General features: G+C 47.0%; 2 long non-coding RNA genes across 2 annotated transcripts; both read right to left on the bottom strand.

Annotated features, from left to right (window-relative positions):
• Positions 1-5,402: 5,402 nt before the first annotated feature.
• On the bottom strand, positions 5,403-12,633 carry LOC125774329 (uncharacterized). The gene is made up of 4 exons (XR_007420804.1): positions 10,876-12,633; positions 6,340-6,955; positions 5,808-6,073; positions 5,403-5,429 (listed from the first exon to the last, which is right to left on the bottom strand). It is a non-coding gene; the product is annotated as an uncharacterized LOC125774329 (long non-coding RNA).
• A 294-nt stretch (positions 12,634-12,927) lies between these two features.
• Positions 12,928-17,294, bottom strand: LOC125774332 (uncharacterized). The gene is made up of 3 exons (XR_007420807.1): positions 16,784-17,294; positions 15,104-15,467; positions 12,928-13,185 (listed from the first exon to the last, which is right to left on the bottom strand). It is a non-coding gene; the product is annotated as an uncharacterized LOC125774332 (long non-coding RNA).
• Positions 17,295-18,550: the final 1,256 nt, after the last annotated feature.

Raw genomic sequence — 18,550 nt, 5'->3', positions numbered from 1 at the left:
TAGCCAAGACACATTAGCCAAGACACCTTAGCCAAGACACCTTAGCCAAGACACATTAGCCAAGACACCTTAGCCGAGACACATTAGCCAAGACACATTAGCCAAGACACCTTAGCCGAGACACATTAGCCAAGACACCTTAGCCAAGACACATTAGCCAAGACACCTTAGCCAAGACACCTTAGCCAAGACACATTAGCCAAGACACCTTAGCCAAGACACCTTAGCCAAGACACCTTAGCCAAGACACCTTAGCCAAGACACATTAGCCAAGACACATTAGCCAAGACACATTAGCCAAGACACTTTAGCCAAGACACATTAGCCAAGACACCTTAGCCAAGACACATTAGCCAAGACACCTTAGCCAAGACACCTTAGCCAAGACACATTAGCCAAGACACATTAGCCAAGACACCTTAGCCAAGACACCTTAGCCAAGACACATTAGCCGAGACACCTTAGCCAAGACACTTAAGCCAAGACACCTTAGCCAAGACACATTAGCCAAGACACCTTAGCCGAGACACATTAGCAAAGACACCTTAGCCGAGACACATTAGCCAAGACACCTTAGCCAAGACACATTAGCCAAGACACCTTAGCCAAGACACATTAGCCAAGACACCTTAGCCAAGACACATTAGCCAAGACACCTTAGCCAAGACACCTTAGCCAAGACACATTAGCCAAGACACCTTAGCCAAGACACATTAGCCAAGACACCTTAGCCAAGACACCTTAGCCAAGACACATTAGCCAAGACACCTTAGCCGAGACACATTAGCCAAGACACCTTAGCCAAGACACATTAGCCAAGACACATTAGCCAAGACACATTAGCCAAGACACATTAGCCAAGACACCTTAGCCAAGACACATTAGCCAAGACACATTAGCCAAGACACATTAGCCAAGACACTTTAGCCAAGACATCTTATCCAAGACACATTAGCCAAGACACCTTAGCCAAGACACCTTAGCCAAGACACATTAGCCAAGACACATTAGCCAAGACACATTAGCCAAGACACCTTAGCTGAGACACATTAGCCAAGACACCTTAGCCAAGACACATTAGCCGAGACACATTAGCCAAGACACATTAGCCGAGACACATTAGCCAAGACACATTAGCCAAGACACCTTAGCCGAGACACATTAGCCGAGACACATTAGCCAAGACACATTAGCCAAGACACCTCAGCCAAGACACCTTAGCCAACACACCTTAGCCAAGACACCTTAGCCAAGACACCTTAGCCAAGACACATTAGCCAAGACACCTTAGCCAAGACACATTAGCCAAGACACCTTAGCCGAGACATATTAGCCAAGACACATTAGCCGAGACACATTAGCCAAGACACATTAGCCAAGACACATTAGCCAAGACACCTTAGCCAAGACACATTAGCCAAGACACATTAGCCAAGACACATTAGCCAAGACACATTAGCCAAGACACCTTAGCCAAGACACCTTAGCCAAGACACCTTAGCCAAGACACATTAGCCAAGACACCTTAGCCAAGACACATTAGCCAAGACACATTAGCCAAGACACATTAGCCAAGACACCTTAGCCAAGACACATTAGCCGAGACACATTAGCCAAGACACATTAGCCAAGACACCTTAGCCAAGACACATTAGCCAAGACACATTAGCCAAGACACATTAGCCAAGACACATTAGCCAAGACACCTTAGCCAAGACACCTTAGCCAAGACACCTTAGCCAAGACACCTTAGCCAAGACACATTAGCCAAGACACATTAGCCAAGACACCTTAGCCAAGACACCTTAGCCAAGACACCTTAGCCAAGACACCTTAGCCAAGACACATTAGCCAAGACACCTTAGCCAAGACACATTAGCCAAGACACCTTAGCCGAGACACATTAGCCAAGACACATTAGCCGAGACACATTAGCCAAGACACATTAGCCAAGACACATTAGCCAAGACACCTTAGCCAAGACACATTAGCCAAGACACATTAGCCAAGACACATTAGCCAAGACACCTTAGCCAAGACACATTAGCCAAGGCACCTTAGCCAAGACACCTTAGCCAAGACACCTTAGCCAAGACACCTTAGCCAAGACACATTAGCCAAGACACATTAGCCAAGACACCTTAGCCAAGACACCTTAGCCAAGACACCTTAGCCAAGACACCTTAGCCAAGACACATTAGCCAAGACACCTTAGCCAAGACACATTAGCCAAGACACCTTAGCCGAGACACATTAGCCAAGACACATTAGCCGAGACACATTAGCCAAGACACATTAGCCAAGACACATTAGCCAAGACACCTTAGCCAAGACACATTAGCCAAGACACATTAGCCAAGACACATTAGCCAAGACACCTTAGCCAAGACACATTAGCCAAGACACCTTAGCCAAGACACCTTAGCCAAGACACATTAGCCAAGACACCTTAGCCAAGACACATTAGCCAAGACACCTTAGCCAACACACCTTAGCCAAGACACCTTAGCCAAGACACCTGAGCCAAGACACATTAGCCGAGACACATTAGCCGAGACACATTAGCCAAGACACATTAGCCAAGACACCTTAGCCAAGACACCTTAGCCAAGACACCTTAGCCAAGACACCTTAGCCAAGACACATTAGCCAAGACACATTAGCCAAGACACATTAGCCAAGACACATTAGCCAAGACACCTTAGCCAAGACACCTTAGCCAAGACACATTAGCCAAGACACCTTAGCCAAGACACCTTAGCCAAGACACATTAGCCAAGACACCTTAGCCAAGACACATTAGCCAAGACACATTAGCCAAGACACATTAGCCAAGACACCTTAGCCAAGACACATTAGCCGAGACACATTAGCCAAGACACATTAGCCAAGACACCTTAGCCGAGACACATTAGCCAAGACACATTAGCCAAGACACATTAGCCGAGACACATTAGCCAAGACACATTAGCCAAGACACCTTAGCCAAGACACCTTAGCCAAGACACCTTAGCCAAGACACATTAGCCAAGACACCTTAGCCAAGACACCTTAGCCAAGACACATTAGCCAAGACACCTTAGCCAAGACACATTAGCCAAGACACCTTAGCCAAGACACCTTAGCCAAGACACCTTAGCCAAGACACCTTAGCCAAGACACCTTAGCCAAGACACATTAGCCAAGACACCTTAGCCAAGACACATTAGCCAAGACACCTTAGCCGAGACACATTAGCCAAGACACATTAGCCGAGACACATTAGCCAAGACACATTAGCCAAGACACATTAGCCAAGACACCTTAGCCAAGACACATTAGCCAAGACACATTAGCCAAGACACATTAGCCAAGACACCTTAGCCAAGACACATTAGCCAAGGCACCTTAGCCAAGACACCTTAGCCAAGACACCTTAGCCAAGACACCTTAGCCAAGACACATTAGCCAAGACACATTAGCCAAGACACCTTAGCCAAGACACCTTAGCCAAGACACCTTAGCCAAGACACCTTAGCCAAGACACATTAGCCAAGACACCTTAGCCAAGACACATTAGCCAAGACACCTTAGCCGAGACACATTAGCCAAGACACATTAGCCGAGACACATTAGCCAAGACACATTAGCCAAGACACATTAGCCAAGACACCTTAGCCAAGACACATTAGCCAAGACACATTAGCCAAGACACATTAGCCAAGACACCTTAGCCAAGACACATTAGCCAAGACACCTTAGCCAAGACACCTTAGCCAAGACACATTAGCCAAGACACCTTAGCCAAGACACATTAGCCAAGACACCTTAGCCAACACACCTTAGCCAAGACACCTTAGCCAAGACACCTGAGCCAAGACACATTAGCCGAGACACATTAGCCGAGACACATTAGCCAAGACACATTAGCCAAGACACCTTAGCCAAGACACCTTAGCCAAGACACCTTAGCCAAGACACCTTAGCCAAGACACATTAGCCAAGACACATTAGCCAAGACACATTAGCCAAGACACATTAGCCAAGACACCTTAGCCAAGACACCTTAGCCAAGACACATTAGCCAAGACACCTTAGCCAAGACACCTTAGCCAAGACACATTAGCCAAGACACCTTAGCCAAGACACATTAGCCAAGACACATTAGCCAAGACACATTAGCCAAGACACCTTAGCCAAGACACATTAGCCGAGACACATTAGCCAAGACACATTAGCCAAGACACCTTAGCCGAGACACATTAGCCAAGACACATTAGCCAAGACACATTAGCCGAGAGACATTAGCCAAGACACATTAGCCAAGACACCTTAGCCAAGACACCTTAGCCAAGACACCTTAGCCAAGACACATTAGCCAAGACACCTTAGCCAAGACACCTTAGCCAAGACACATTAGCCAAGACACCTTAGCCAAGACACATTAGCCAAGACACCTTAGCCGAGACACATTAGCCAAGACACATTAGCCAAGACACCTTAGCCAAGACACCTTAGCCAAGACACATTAGCCAAGACACATAAGCCAAGACACCTTAGCCGAGACACATTAGCCAAGACACATTAGCCAAGACACCTTAGCCAAGACACATTAGCCAAGACACATTAGCCAAGACACATTAGCCAAGACACCTTAGCCGAGACACATTAGCCAAGACACCTTAGCCAAGACACCTTAGCCAAGACACATTAGCCAAGACACATTAGCCAAGACACATTAGCCAAGACACATTAGCCAAAACACCTTAGCCAAGACACCTTAGCCAAGATACCTTAGCCAAGACACATTAGCCAAGACACCTTAGCCAAGACACATTAGCCAAGACACATTAGCCAAGACACCTTAGCCAAGACACCTTAGCCAAGACACATTAGCCAAGACACCTTAGCCAAGACACATTAGTAACGACACCTTAGCCAAGACACCTTAGCCAAGACACATTAGCCAAGACACCTTAGCCGAGACACATTAGCCAAGACACTTTAGCCAAGACACCTTAGCCAAGACACATTAGCCAATACATATAATCCAAACACCTTAGCCAAGACACCTTAGCCAAGACACCTTAGCCAAGACACCTTAGCCAAGACACATTAGCCAAGACACCTTAGCCAAGACACCTTAGCCAAGACACATTAGCCAAGACACATTAGCCAAGACACCTTAGCCAAGACACATTAGCCAAGACACCTTAGCCAAGACACCTTAGCCAAGACACCGTAACCAAGACACATAAACCAAGACACATTAGCCGAGACACATAAGACAAGACACATTAGCCAAGACACATTAGCCAAGACACCGTAGCCAAGACACCTTAGCCAAGACACATTAGCCAAGACACATTAGCCAAGACACCTTAGCCGAGACACATTAGCCAAGACACCTTAGCCAAGACACATTAGCCAAGACACCTTAGCCAAGTCACCTTAGCCAAGACACATTAGCCAAGACACCTTAGCCAAGACACATTAGCCAAGACACCTTAGCCAAGACACCTTAGCCAAGACACCTCAGCCAAGACGCATTAGCCAAGACACATTAGCCAAGACACATTATCCAAGACACCGTAGCCAAGACACATTAGCCAAGACACATTAGCCGAGACACATTAGCCAAGACACATTAGCCAAGACACCTTAGCCAAGACACCTTAGCCAAGACACCTTAGCCAAGACGCATTAGCCAAGACACCCTAGCCAAGACACCTTAGCCAAGACGCCGTAGGCAAGACACCTTAGCCAAGACACATTAGCCAAGACACCTTAGCCAAGAGACATTAGCCAAGTTACCTTAGCCAAGACACATTAGCCAAGACACATTAGCCAAGACACATTAGCCAAAACACATTAGCCAAGACACATTAGCCAAGACACATTAGCCAAGACACCTTAGCCAAGACACATTAGCCAAGACACCTTAGCCAAGACACATTAGCCAAGACACCTTAGCCAAGACACCTTAGCCAAGACACATTAGCCAAGACACCTTAGCCAAAGCACATTAGCCAAGACACATTAGCCAAGACACATAAGCCAAGACACCTTAGCCAAGACACATTAGCCAAGACACCTTAGCCAAGACACCTTAGCCAAGACACATTAGCCAAGACACATTAGCCAAGACACATTAGCCAAGACACCTAAGCCAAGACACATTAGCCAAGACTCATTAGCCAAGACACATTAGCCAAGACACCTTAGCCAAGACACATTAGCCAAGACACATTAGCCAAGACACATTAGCCGAGACACATGAGCCAAGACACATTGGCCAAGACACATTAGCCAAGACACCTTAGCCAAGACACCTTAGCCAAGACACCTTAGCCAAGAGACCTTAGCCATGACACCTTAGCCAAGACACCTTAGCCAAGACACCTTAGCCAAGACACCTTAGCCAAGACACATTAGCCAAGACACATTAGCCAAGACACCTTAGCCGAGACACATTAGCCAAGACACATTAGCCGAGACACATTAGCCGAGACACATTAGCCAAGACACATTCGCCAAGACACCTTAGCCAAGACACCTTAGCCAAGACACCTTAGCCAAGACACCTTAGCCAAGACACATTAGCCAAGACACATTAGCCAAGACACCTTAGCCAAGACACCTTAGCCAAGACACATTAGCCAAGACACCTTAGCCAAGACACATTAGCCAAGACACATTAGCCAAGACACCTTAGCCAAGACACATTAGCCAAGACACATTAGCCAAGACACCTTAGCCGAGACACATTAGCCGAGACACATTAGCCAAGACACATTAGCCGAGACACATTAGCCAAGACACATTAGCCAAGACACCTTAGCCGAGACACATTAGCCAAGACACATTAGCCGAGACACATTAGCCGAGACACATTAGCCAAGACACATTAGCCAAGACACCTTAGTCAAGACACATTAGCCAAGACACCTTAGCCAAGACACATTAGCCAAGACACCTTAGCCAAGACACCTTAGCCAAGACACCTAAGCCAAGACACCTTAGCCAAGACACATTAGCCAAGACACCTTAGCCAAGACACATAAGCAAAGACACATAAGCCAAGACACTTTAGCCAAGACACATTAGCCAAGACACCTTAGCCAAGACACATTAGCCAAGACACCTTAGCCAAGACACTTTAGCCAAGACACATTAGCCAAGACACCTTAGCCAAGACACATTAGCCAAGACACCTTAGCCAAGACACATTAGCCAAGACACCTTAGCCAAGACACCTTAGCCAAGACACCTTAGCCAAGACACCTTAGCCAAGACACATTAGCCAAGACACCTTAGCCAAGACACCTTAGCCAAGACACTTTAGCCAAGACACATTAGCCAAGACACCTTAGCCAAGACACTTTAGCCAAGACACTTTAGCCAAGACACCTTAGCCAAGACACATTAGCCAAGACACCTTAGCCAAGACACCTTAGCCAAGACACCTTAGCCAAGACACCTTAGCCAAGACACCTTAGCCAAGACACATTAGCCAAGACACCTTAGCCAAGACACATTAGCCAAGACACCTTAGCCAAGACACCTTAGCCAAGACACCTAAGCCAAGACACATTAGCCAAGACACATTAGCCAAGACACCTTAGCCAAGACACCTTAGTAAAGACACCTTAGCCAAGACACATAAGCCAAGACACCTTAGCCAAGACACATTAGCCAAGACACCTTAGCCAAGACACATTAGCCAAGACACCTTAGCCAAGACACTTTAGCCAAGACACCTTAGCCAAGACACATTAGCCAAGACACCTTAGCCAAGACACATTAGCCAAGACACCTTAGCCAAGACACATTAGCCAAGACACCTTAGCCAAGACACATTAGCCAAGACACCTTAGCCAAGACACATTAGCCAAGACACCTTAGCCAAGACACTTTAGCCAAGACACCTTAGCCAAGACACATTAGCCAAGACACGTTAGCCAAGACACCTTAGCCAAGACACTTTAGCCAAGACACCTTAGCCAAGACACATTAGCCAAGACACCTTAGCCAAGACACTTTAGCCAAGACACATTAGCCAAGACACCTTAGCCAAGACGCATTAGCCAAGACACCTTAGCCAAGACACATTAGCCGAGACACATTAGCCAAGACACATAAGCCAAGACACCTTAGCCAAGACACCTTAGCCAAGACACATTAGCCAAGACACCTTAGCCAAGACACTTTAGCCAAGACACCTTAGCCAAGACACATTAGCCAAGACACCTTAGCCAAGACACATTAGCCAAGACACCTTAGCCAAGACACATTAGCCAAGACACCTTAGCCAAGACACATTAGCCAAGACACCTTAGCCAAGACACCTTAGCCAAGACACCTTAGCCAAGACACCTTAGCCAAGACACATTAGCCAAGACACATTAGCCAAGACACATTAGCCAAGACACCTTAGCCAAGACACCTTAGCCAAGACACATTAGCCAAGACACCTTAGCCAAGACACCTTAGCCAAGACACATTAGCCAAGACACCTTAGCCAAGACACCTTAGCCAAGACACATTAGCCAAGACACATTAGCCAAGACACCTTAGCCGAGACACATTAGCCGAGACACATTAGCCAAGACACATTAGCCGAGACACATTAGCCAAGACACATTAGCCAAGACACCTTAGCCGAGACACATTAGCCAAGACACATTAGCCGAGACACATTAGCCGAGACACATTAGCCAAGACACCTTAGCCAAGACACATTAGCCAAGACACCTAAGCCAAGACACCTTAGCCAAGACACATTAGCCAAGACACCTTAGCCAAGACACATAAGCCAAGACACATAAGCCAAGACACTTTAGCCAAGAGACATTAGCCAAGACACCTTAGCCAAGACACATTAGCCAAGACACCTTAGCCAAGACACTTTAGCCAAGACACATTAGCCAAGACACCTTAGCCAAGACACATTAGCCAAGACACCTTAGCCAAGACACATTAGCCAAGACACCTTAGCCAAGACACTTTAGGCAAGACACCTTAGCCGAGACACATTAGCCGAGACACATTAGCCAAGACACATTAGCCGAGACACATTAGCCAAGACACATTAGCCAAGACACCTTAGCCGAGACACATTAGCCAAGACACATTAGCCGAGACACATTAGCCGAGACACATTAGCCAAGACACATTAGCCAAGACACCTTAGTCAAGACACATTAGCCAAGACACCTTAGCCAAGACACATTAGCCAAGACACCTTAGCCAAGACACCTTAGCCAAGACACCTAAGCCAAGACACCTTAGCCAAGACACATTAGCCAAGACACCTTAGCCAAGACACATAAGCCAAGACACATAAGCCAAGACACTTTAGCCAAGACACATTAGCCAAGACACCTTAGCCAAGACACATTAGCCAAGACACCTTAGCCAAGACACTTTAGCCAAGACACATTAGCCAAGACACCTTAGCCAAGACACATTAGCCAAGACACCTTAGCCAAGACACATTAGCCAAGACACCTTAGCCAAGACACTTTAGCCCAGACACCTTAGCCAAGACATCTTAGCCAAGAAACCTTAGCCAAGACACCTTAGCCAAGACACCTTAGCCAAGACACCTTAGCCAAGACACCTTAGCCAAGACACCTTAGCCAAGACACCTTAGCCAAGACACATTAGCCAAGACACCTTAGCCAAGACACATTAGCCAAGACACATTAGCCAAGACACCTTAGCCAAGACACTTTAGCCAAGACACTTTAGCCAAGACACCTTAGCCAAGACACATTAGCCAAGACACCTTAGCCAAGACACCTTAGCCAAGACACCTTAGCCAAGACACATTAGCCAAGACACCTTAGCCAAGACACATTAGCCAAGACACCTTAGCCGAGACACCTTAGCCAAGACACCTAAGCCAAGACACCTTAGCCAAGACACATTAGCCAAGACACCTTAGCCAAGACACCTTAGCCAAGACACCTTAGCCAAGACACATAAGCCAAGACACCTTAGCCAAGACACATTAGCCAAGACACCTTAGCCAAGACACATTAGCCAAGACACCTTAGCCAAGACACATTAGCCAAGACACCTTAGCCAAGACACATTAGCCAAGACACCTTAGCCAAGACACATTAGCCAAGACACCTTAGCCAAGACACATTAGCCAAGACACCTTAGCCAAGACACATTAGCCAAGACACCTTAGCCAAGACACTTTAGCCAAGACACCTTAGCCAAGACACATTAGCCAAGACACATTAGCCAAGACACGTTAGCCAAGACACCTTAGCCAAGACACTTTAGCCAAGACACCTTAGCCAAGACACATTAGCCAAGACACCTTAGCCAAGACACTTTAGCCAAGACACCTTAGCCAAGACACCTTAGCCAAGACACCTTAGCCAAGACACATTAGCCAAGACACCTTAGCCAAGACACATTAGCCGAGACACATTAGCCAAGACACATAAGCCAAGACACATTAGCCAAGACACCTTAGCCAAGACACATTAGCCAAGACACCTTATCCAAGACACCTTAGCCGAGACACATTAGCCAAGACACCTTAGCCAAGACACCTTAGCCAAGACACATTAGCCAAGACACATTAGCCAAGACACATTAGCCAAGACACCTTAGCCAAGACACATTAGCCAAGACACATTAGCCAAGACACATTAGCCAAGACACTTTAGCCAAGATATCTTGTCCAAGACACATTAGCCAAGACACCTTAGCCAAGACACCTTAGCCAAGACACATTAGCCAAGACACATTAGCCAAGACACCTTAGCTGAGACACATTAGCCAAGACACCTTAGCCAAGACACATTAGCCAAGACACCTTAGCCAAGACACCTTAGCCAAGACACCTGAGCCAAGACACATTAGCCGAGACACATTAGCCGAGACACATTAGCCAAGACACATTAGCCAAGACACCTTAGCCAAGACACCTTAGCCAAGACACCTTAGCCAAGACACCTTAGCCAAGACACATTAGCCAAGACACATTAGCCAAGACACATTAGCCAAGACACCTTAGCCAAGACACCTTAGCCAAGACACATTAGCCAAGACACCTTAGCCAAGACACCTTAGCCAAGACACATTAGCCAAGACACCTTAGCCAAGACACCTTAGCCAAGACACATTAGCCAAGACACATTAGCCAAGACACCTTAGCCAAGACACATTAGCCGAGACACATTAGCCAAGACACATTAGCCAAGACACCTTAGCCAAGACACCTTAGCCAAGACACATTAGCCAAGACACCTTAGCCAAGACACCTTAGCCAAGACACTTTAGCCAAGACACATTAGCCAAGACACCTTAGCCAAGACACTTTAGCCAAGACACTTTAGCCAAGACACCTTAGCCAAGACACATTAGCCAAGACACCTTAGCCAAGACACCTTAGCCAAGACACCTTAGCCAAGACACCTTAGCCAAGACACCTTAGCCAAGACACATTAGCCAAGACACCTTAGCCAAGACACATTAGCCAAGACACCTTAGCCAAGACACCTTAGCCAAGACACCTAAGCCAAGACACCTTAGCCAAGACACATTAGCCAAGACACCTTAGCCAAGACACCTTAGTAAAGACACCTTAGCCAAGACACATAAGCCAAGACACCTTAGCCAAGACACATTAGCCAAGACACCTTAGCCAAGACACATTAGCCAAGACACCTTAGCCAAGACACTTTAGCCAAGACACCTTAGCCAAGACACATTAGCCAAGACACCTTAGCCAAGACACATTAGCCAAGACACCTTAGCCAAGACACATTAGCCAAGACACCTTAGCCAAGACACATTAGCCAAGACACCTTAGCCAAGACACATTAGCCAAGACACCTTAGCCAAGACACTTTAGCCAAGACACCTTAGCCAAGACACATTAGCCAAGACACGTTAGCCAAGACACCTTAGCCAAGACACTTTAGCCAAGACACCTTAGCCAAGACACATTAGCCAAGACACCTTAGCCAAGACACTTTAGCCAAGACACATTAGCCAAGACACCTTAGCCAAGACGCATTAGCCAAGACACCTTAGCCAAGACACATTAGCCGAGACACATTAGCCAAGACACATAAGCCAAGACACCTTAGCCAAGACACCTTAGCCAAGACACATTAGCCAAGACACCTTAGCCAAGACACTTTAGCCAAGACACCTTAGCCAAGACACATTAGCCAAGACACCTTAGCCAAGACACATTAGCCAAGACACCTTAGCCAAGACACATTAGCCAAGACACCTTAGCCAAGACACATTAGCCAAGACACCTTAGCCAAGACACCTTAGCCAAGACACCTTAGCCAAGACACCTTAGCCAAGACACATTAGCCAAGACACATTAGCCAAGACACATTAGCCAAGACACCTTAGCCAAGACACCTTAGCCAAGACACATTAGCCAAGACACCTTAGCCAAGACACCTTAGCCAAGACACATTAGCCAAGACACCTTAGCCAAGACACCTTAGCCAAGACACATTAGCCAAGACACATTAGCCAAGACACCTTAGCCGAGACACATTAGCCGAGACACATTAGCCAAGACACATTAGCCGAGACACATTAGCCAAGACACATTAGCCAAGACACCTTAGCCGAGACACATTAGCCAAGACACATTAGCCGAGACACATTAACCGAGACACATTAGCCAAGACACCTTAGCCAAGACACATTAGCCAAGACACCTAAGCCAAGACACCTTAGCCAAGACACATTAGCCAAGACACCTTAGCCAAGACACATAAGCCAAGACACATAAGCCAAGACACTTTAGCCAAGAGACATTAGCCAAGACACCTTAGCCAAGACACATTAGCCAAGACACCTTAGCCAAGACACTTTAGCCAAGACACATTAGCCAAGACACCTTAGCCAAGACACATTAGCCAAGACACCTTAGCCAAGACACATTAGCCAAGACACCTTAGCCAAGACACTTTAGCCAAGACACCTTAGCCGAGACACATTAGCCGAGACACATTAGCCAAGACACATTAGCCGAGACACATTAGCCAAGACACATTAGCCAAGACACCTTAGCCGAGACACATTAGCCAAGACACATTAGCCGAGACACATTAGCCGAGACACATTAGCCAAGACACATTAGCCAAGACACCTTAGTCAAGACACATTAGCCAAGACACCTTAGCCAAGACACATTAGCCAAGACACCTTAGCCAAGACACCTTAGCCAAGACACCTAAGCCAAGACACCTTAGCCAAGACACATTAGCCAAGACACCTTAGCCAAGACACATAAGCCAAGACACATAAGCCAAGACACTTTAGCCAAGACACATTAGCCAAGACACCTTAGCCAAGACACATTAGCCAAGACACCTTAGCCAAGACACTTTAGCCAAGACACATTAGCCAAGACACCTTAGCCAAGACACATTAGCCAAGACACCTTAGCCAAGACACATTAGCCAAGACACCTTAGCCAAGACACTTTAGCCCAGACACCTTAGCCAAGACATCTTAGCCAAGAAACCTTAGCCAAGACACCTTAGCCAAGACACCTTAGCCAAGACACCTTAGCCAAGACACCTTAGCCAAGACACCTTAGCCAAGACACCTTAGCCAAGACACATTAGCCAAGACACCTTAGCCAAGACACATTAGCCAAGACACATTAGCCAAGACACCTTAGCCAAGACACTTTAGCCAAGACACTTTAGCCAAGACACCTTAGCCAAGACACATTAGCCAAGACACCTTAGCCAAGACACCTTAGCCAAGACACCTTAGCCAAGACACATTAGCCAAGACACCTTAGCCAAGACACATTAGCCAAGACACCTTAGCCGAGACACCTTAGCCAAGACACCTAAGCCAAGACACCTTAGCCAAGACACATTAGCCAAGACACCTTAGCCAAGACACCTTAGCCAAGACACCTTAGCCAAGACACATAAGCCAAGACACCTTAGCCAAGACACATTAGCCAAGACACCTTAGCCAAGACACATTAGCCAAGACACCTTAGCCAAGACACATTAGCCAAGACACCTTAGCCAAGACACATTAGCCAAGACACCTTAGCCAAGACACATTAGCCAAGACACCTTAGCCAAGACACATTAGCCAAGACACCTTAGCCAAGACACATTAGCCAAGACACCTTAGCCAAGACACTTTAGCCAAGACACCTTAGCCAAGACACATTAGCCAAGACACATTAGCCAAGACACGTTAGCCAAGACACCTTAGCCAAGACACTTTAGCCAAGACACCTTAGCCAAGACACATTAGCCAAGACACCTTAGCCAAGACACATTAGCCAAGACACCTTAGCCAAGACACCTTAGCCAAGACACATTAGCCAAGACACTTTAGCCAAGACACATTAGCCAAGACACCTAAGCCAAGACACATTAGCCAAGACTCATTAGCCAAGACACATTAGCCAAGACACCTTAGCCGAGACACATTAGCCAAGACACTTTAGCCAAGACACATTAGCCAAGACACCTTAGCCAAGACACTTTAGCCAAGACACCTTAGCCAAGAGACCTTAGCCATGACACCTTAGCCAAGACACCTTAGCCAAGACACCTTAGCCAAGACACATTAGCCAAGACACATTAGCCAAGACACTTTAGCCAAGATATCTTGTCCAAGACACATTAGCCAAGACACCTTAGCCAAGACACCTTAGCCAAGACACATTAGCCAAGACACATTAGCCAAGACACATTAGCCAAGACACCTTAGCTGAGACACATTAGCCAAGACACCTTAGCCAAGACACATTAGCCAAGACACATTAGCCAAGACACATTAGCCAAGACACATTAGCCAAGACACCTTAGCCAAGACACATTAGCCAAGACACATTAGCCAAGACACATTAGCCAAGACACTTTAGCCAAGATATCTTGTCCAAGACACATTAGCCAAGACACCTTAGCCAAGACACCTTAGCCAAGACACATTAGCCAAGACACATTAGCCAAGACACATTAGCCAAGACACCTTAGCTGAGACACATTAGCCAAGACACCTTAGCCAAGACACATTAGCCAAGACACCTTAGCCAAGACACCTTAGCCAAGACACCTGAGCCAAGACACATTAGCCGAGACACATTAGCCGAGACACATTAGCCAAGACACATTAGCCAAGACACCTTAGCCAAGACACCTTAGCCAAGACACCTTAGCCAAGACACCTTAGCCAAGACACATTAGCCAAGACACATTAGCCAAGACACATTAGCCAAGACACCTTAGCCAAGACACCTTAGCCAAGACACATTAGCCAAGACACCTTAGCCAAGACACCTTAGCCAAGACACATTAGCCAAGACACCTTAGCCAAGACACCTTAGCCAAGACACATTAGCCAAGACACATTAGCCAAGACACCTTAGCCAAGACACATTAGCCGAGACACATTAGCCAAGACACATTAGCCGAGACACATTAGCCAAGACACATTAGCCAAGACACCTTAGCCGAGACACATTAGCCAAGACACTTTAGCCAAGACACATTAGCCAAGACACCTTAGCCAAGACACTTTAGCCAAGACACCTTAGCCAAGAGACCTTAGCCATGACACCTTAGCCAAGACACCTTAGCCAAGACACCTTAGCCAAGACACATTAGCCAAGACACCTTAGCCGAGACACATTAGCCAAGACACATTAGCCAAGACACCTTAGCCGAGACACATTAGCCAAGACACATTAGCCAAGACACCTTAGCCAAGACACCTTAGCCAAGACACATTAGCCAAGACACATAAACCAAGACACATTAGCCGAGACACATAAGACAAGACACATTAGCCAAGACACATTAGCCAAGACTCCTTAGCCAAGACACATTAGCCAAGACACCTTAGCCAAGACACATTAGCCAAGACACATTAGCCAAGACGCATAAGCCAAGACACATTAGCCAAGACACATTAGCCAAGACACCGTAGCCAAGACACATTAGCCAAGACACATTAGCCGAGACACATTAGCCAAGACACATTAGCCAAGACACCTTAGCCAAGACACCTTAGCCAAGACACCTTAGCCAAGACGCATTAGCCAAGACACCCTAGCCAAGACACCTTAGCCAAGACGCCGTAGGCAAGACACCTTAGCCAAGACACATTAGCCGAGACACCTTAGCCAAGAGACATTAGCCAAGTTACCTTAGCCAAGACACATTAGCCAAGACACATTAGCCAAGACACATTAGCCAAAACACATTAGCCAAGACACATTAGCCAAGACACATTAGCCAAGACACATAAGCCAAGACACCTTAGCCAAGACACCTTAGCCAAGACACATTAGCCAAGACACCTTAGCCAAGACACCTTAGCCAAGACACATTAGCCAAGACACCTTAGCCAAAGCACATTAGCCAAGACACATTAGCCAAGACACATAAGCCAAGACACCTTAGCCAAGACACATTAGCCAAGACACCTTAGCCAAGACACCTTAGCCAAGACACATTAGCCAAGACACTTTAGCCAAGACACATTAGCCAAGACACCTAAGCCAAGACACATTAGCCAAGACTCATTAGCCAAGACACATTAGCCAAGACACCTTAGCCAAGACACATTAGCCAAGACACATTAGCCAAGACACATTAGCCGAGACACATGAGCCAAGACACATTGGCCAAGACACATAAGCCAAGACACATTAGCCAAGACACCTTAGCCAAGACACCTTAGCCAAGAGACCTTAGCCATGACACCTTAGCCAAGACACCTTAGCCAAGACACCTTAGCCAAGACACATTAGCCAAGACACCTTAGCCGAGACACATTAGCCAAGACACATTAGCCGAGACACATTAGCCGAGACACATTAGCCAAGACACATTCGCCAAGACACCTTAGCCAAGACACCTTAGCCAAGACACCTTAGCCAAGACACCTTAGCCAAGACACATTAGCCAAGACACATTAGCCAAGACACCTTAGCCAAGACACCTTAGCCAAGACACATTAGCCAAGACACCTTAGCCAAGACACCTTAGCCAAGACACATTAGCCAAGACACCTTAGCCAAGACACCTTAGCCAAGACACATTAGCCAAGACACATTAGCCAAGACACCTTAGCCGAGACACATTAGCCGAGACACATTAGCCAAGACACATTAGCCGAGACACATTAGCCAAGACACATTAGCCAAGACACATTAGCCAAGACACCTTAGCCGAGACACATTAGCCAAGACACCTTAGTCAAGACACATTAGCCAGGACACCTTAGCCAAGACACATTAGCCAAGACACCTTAGCCAAGACACCTTAGCCAAGACACCTAAGCCAAGACACCTTAGCCAAGACACATTAGCCAAGACACCTTAGCCAAGACACATAAGCCAAGACACATAAGCCAAGACACTTTAGCCAAGACACATTAGCCAAGACACCTTAGCCAAGACACATTAGCCAAGACACCTTAGCCAAGACACTTTAGCCAAGACACATTAGCCAAGACACCTTAGCCAAGACACATTAGCCAAGACACCTTAGCCAAGACACATTAGCCAAGACACCTTAGCCAAGACACTTTAGCCAAGACACCTTAGCCAAGACACCTTAGCCAAGACACCTTAGCCAAGACACCTTAGCCAAGACACCTTAGCCAAGACACCTTAGCCAAGACACATTAGCCAAGACACCTTAGCCAAGACACTTTAGCCAAGACACATTAGCCAAGACACCTTAGCCAAGACACTTTAGCCAAGACACTTTAGCCAAAGGCTTGAGCGAACCACCGTTGCGAACGGACGTGTTTTGGTAGCTCTCTAGTGCGTGTGAAGTTTTCCCTGAGTTTTCCACCGATCGGAGTGGAAAGTGCACCAATCGACGCGTGGTGCGATTACGCATCGATTGGTACCTCGTGCGTGAAAATCGGTGGGAAAACAAGCGAACAAGAGTCAAAAAACCGACACACGTGGTTTTGCGGCAAAATCTCAAACGGTGCGTGACGGCTTCCGCAGCTGGTGTCTGGTGTCGCCGCGTGTGTTGCCGTCCATGTGCCCGATGTGGCGTTGTCGCCGCGTGTGAATTCGGTCAAAACAACACCAGATGTTAAATTCGGTGTAACACTTTGGCTAAAGTGCTGCCTGGAAGGCACCTTTTGTTACACCGAGTGTTTCTGTGTACGCAGTGTTGTGCGGTGATAATCAGGAAAACGGACATTCCGGCCAAATCCGTGGGGCCAGGATTTTGATTCTTGGTGTGCGACGCGGAATCGCGGGCCTAAAACATTTTCCGCGAAAATTTTCCGCGAAGCCGGAAAAACCTAGGAGTTTTTCGTGGACCGGTTTTCCGCCCATAACTCCTAGAGTTTTCCACCGATCGAGGTGAAAAGCGCACCATTCGACGCGTATTGGAAGCGCGCATTCGAGAAAAATCAGCGGAAGTCGATCAGACCGGAAGTGGAGCAGCTAGTGCCAAAAAAAAACTGTGAAAAAGGCCCGAAAACCGTCGTTCGATGCGGAATTTCGGCATCAGGTGGGGTAAGTGATATCCGGACACGCAGCAATGATGGAGGTGTTCTG

The sequence above is a fragment of the Anopheles funestus genome, unplaced genomic scaffold (assembly GCF_943734845.2).
Source record: "Anopheles funestus unplaced genomic scaffold, idAnoFuneDA-416_04 scaffold_39_ctg1, whole genome shotgun sequence".
Taxonomy (NCBI): domain Eukaryota; kingdom Metazoa; phylum Arthropoda; class Insecta; order Diptera; family Culicidae; genus Anopheles; species Anopheles funestus.
This window is presented reverse-complemented; position numbering and strand designations above follow the sequence as displayed.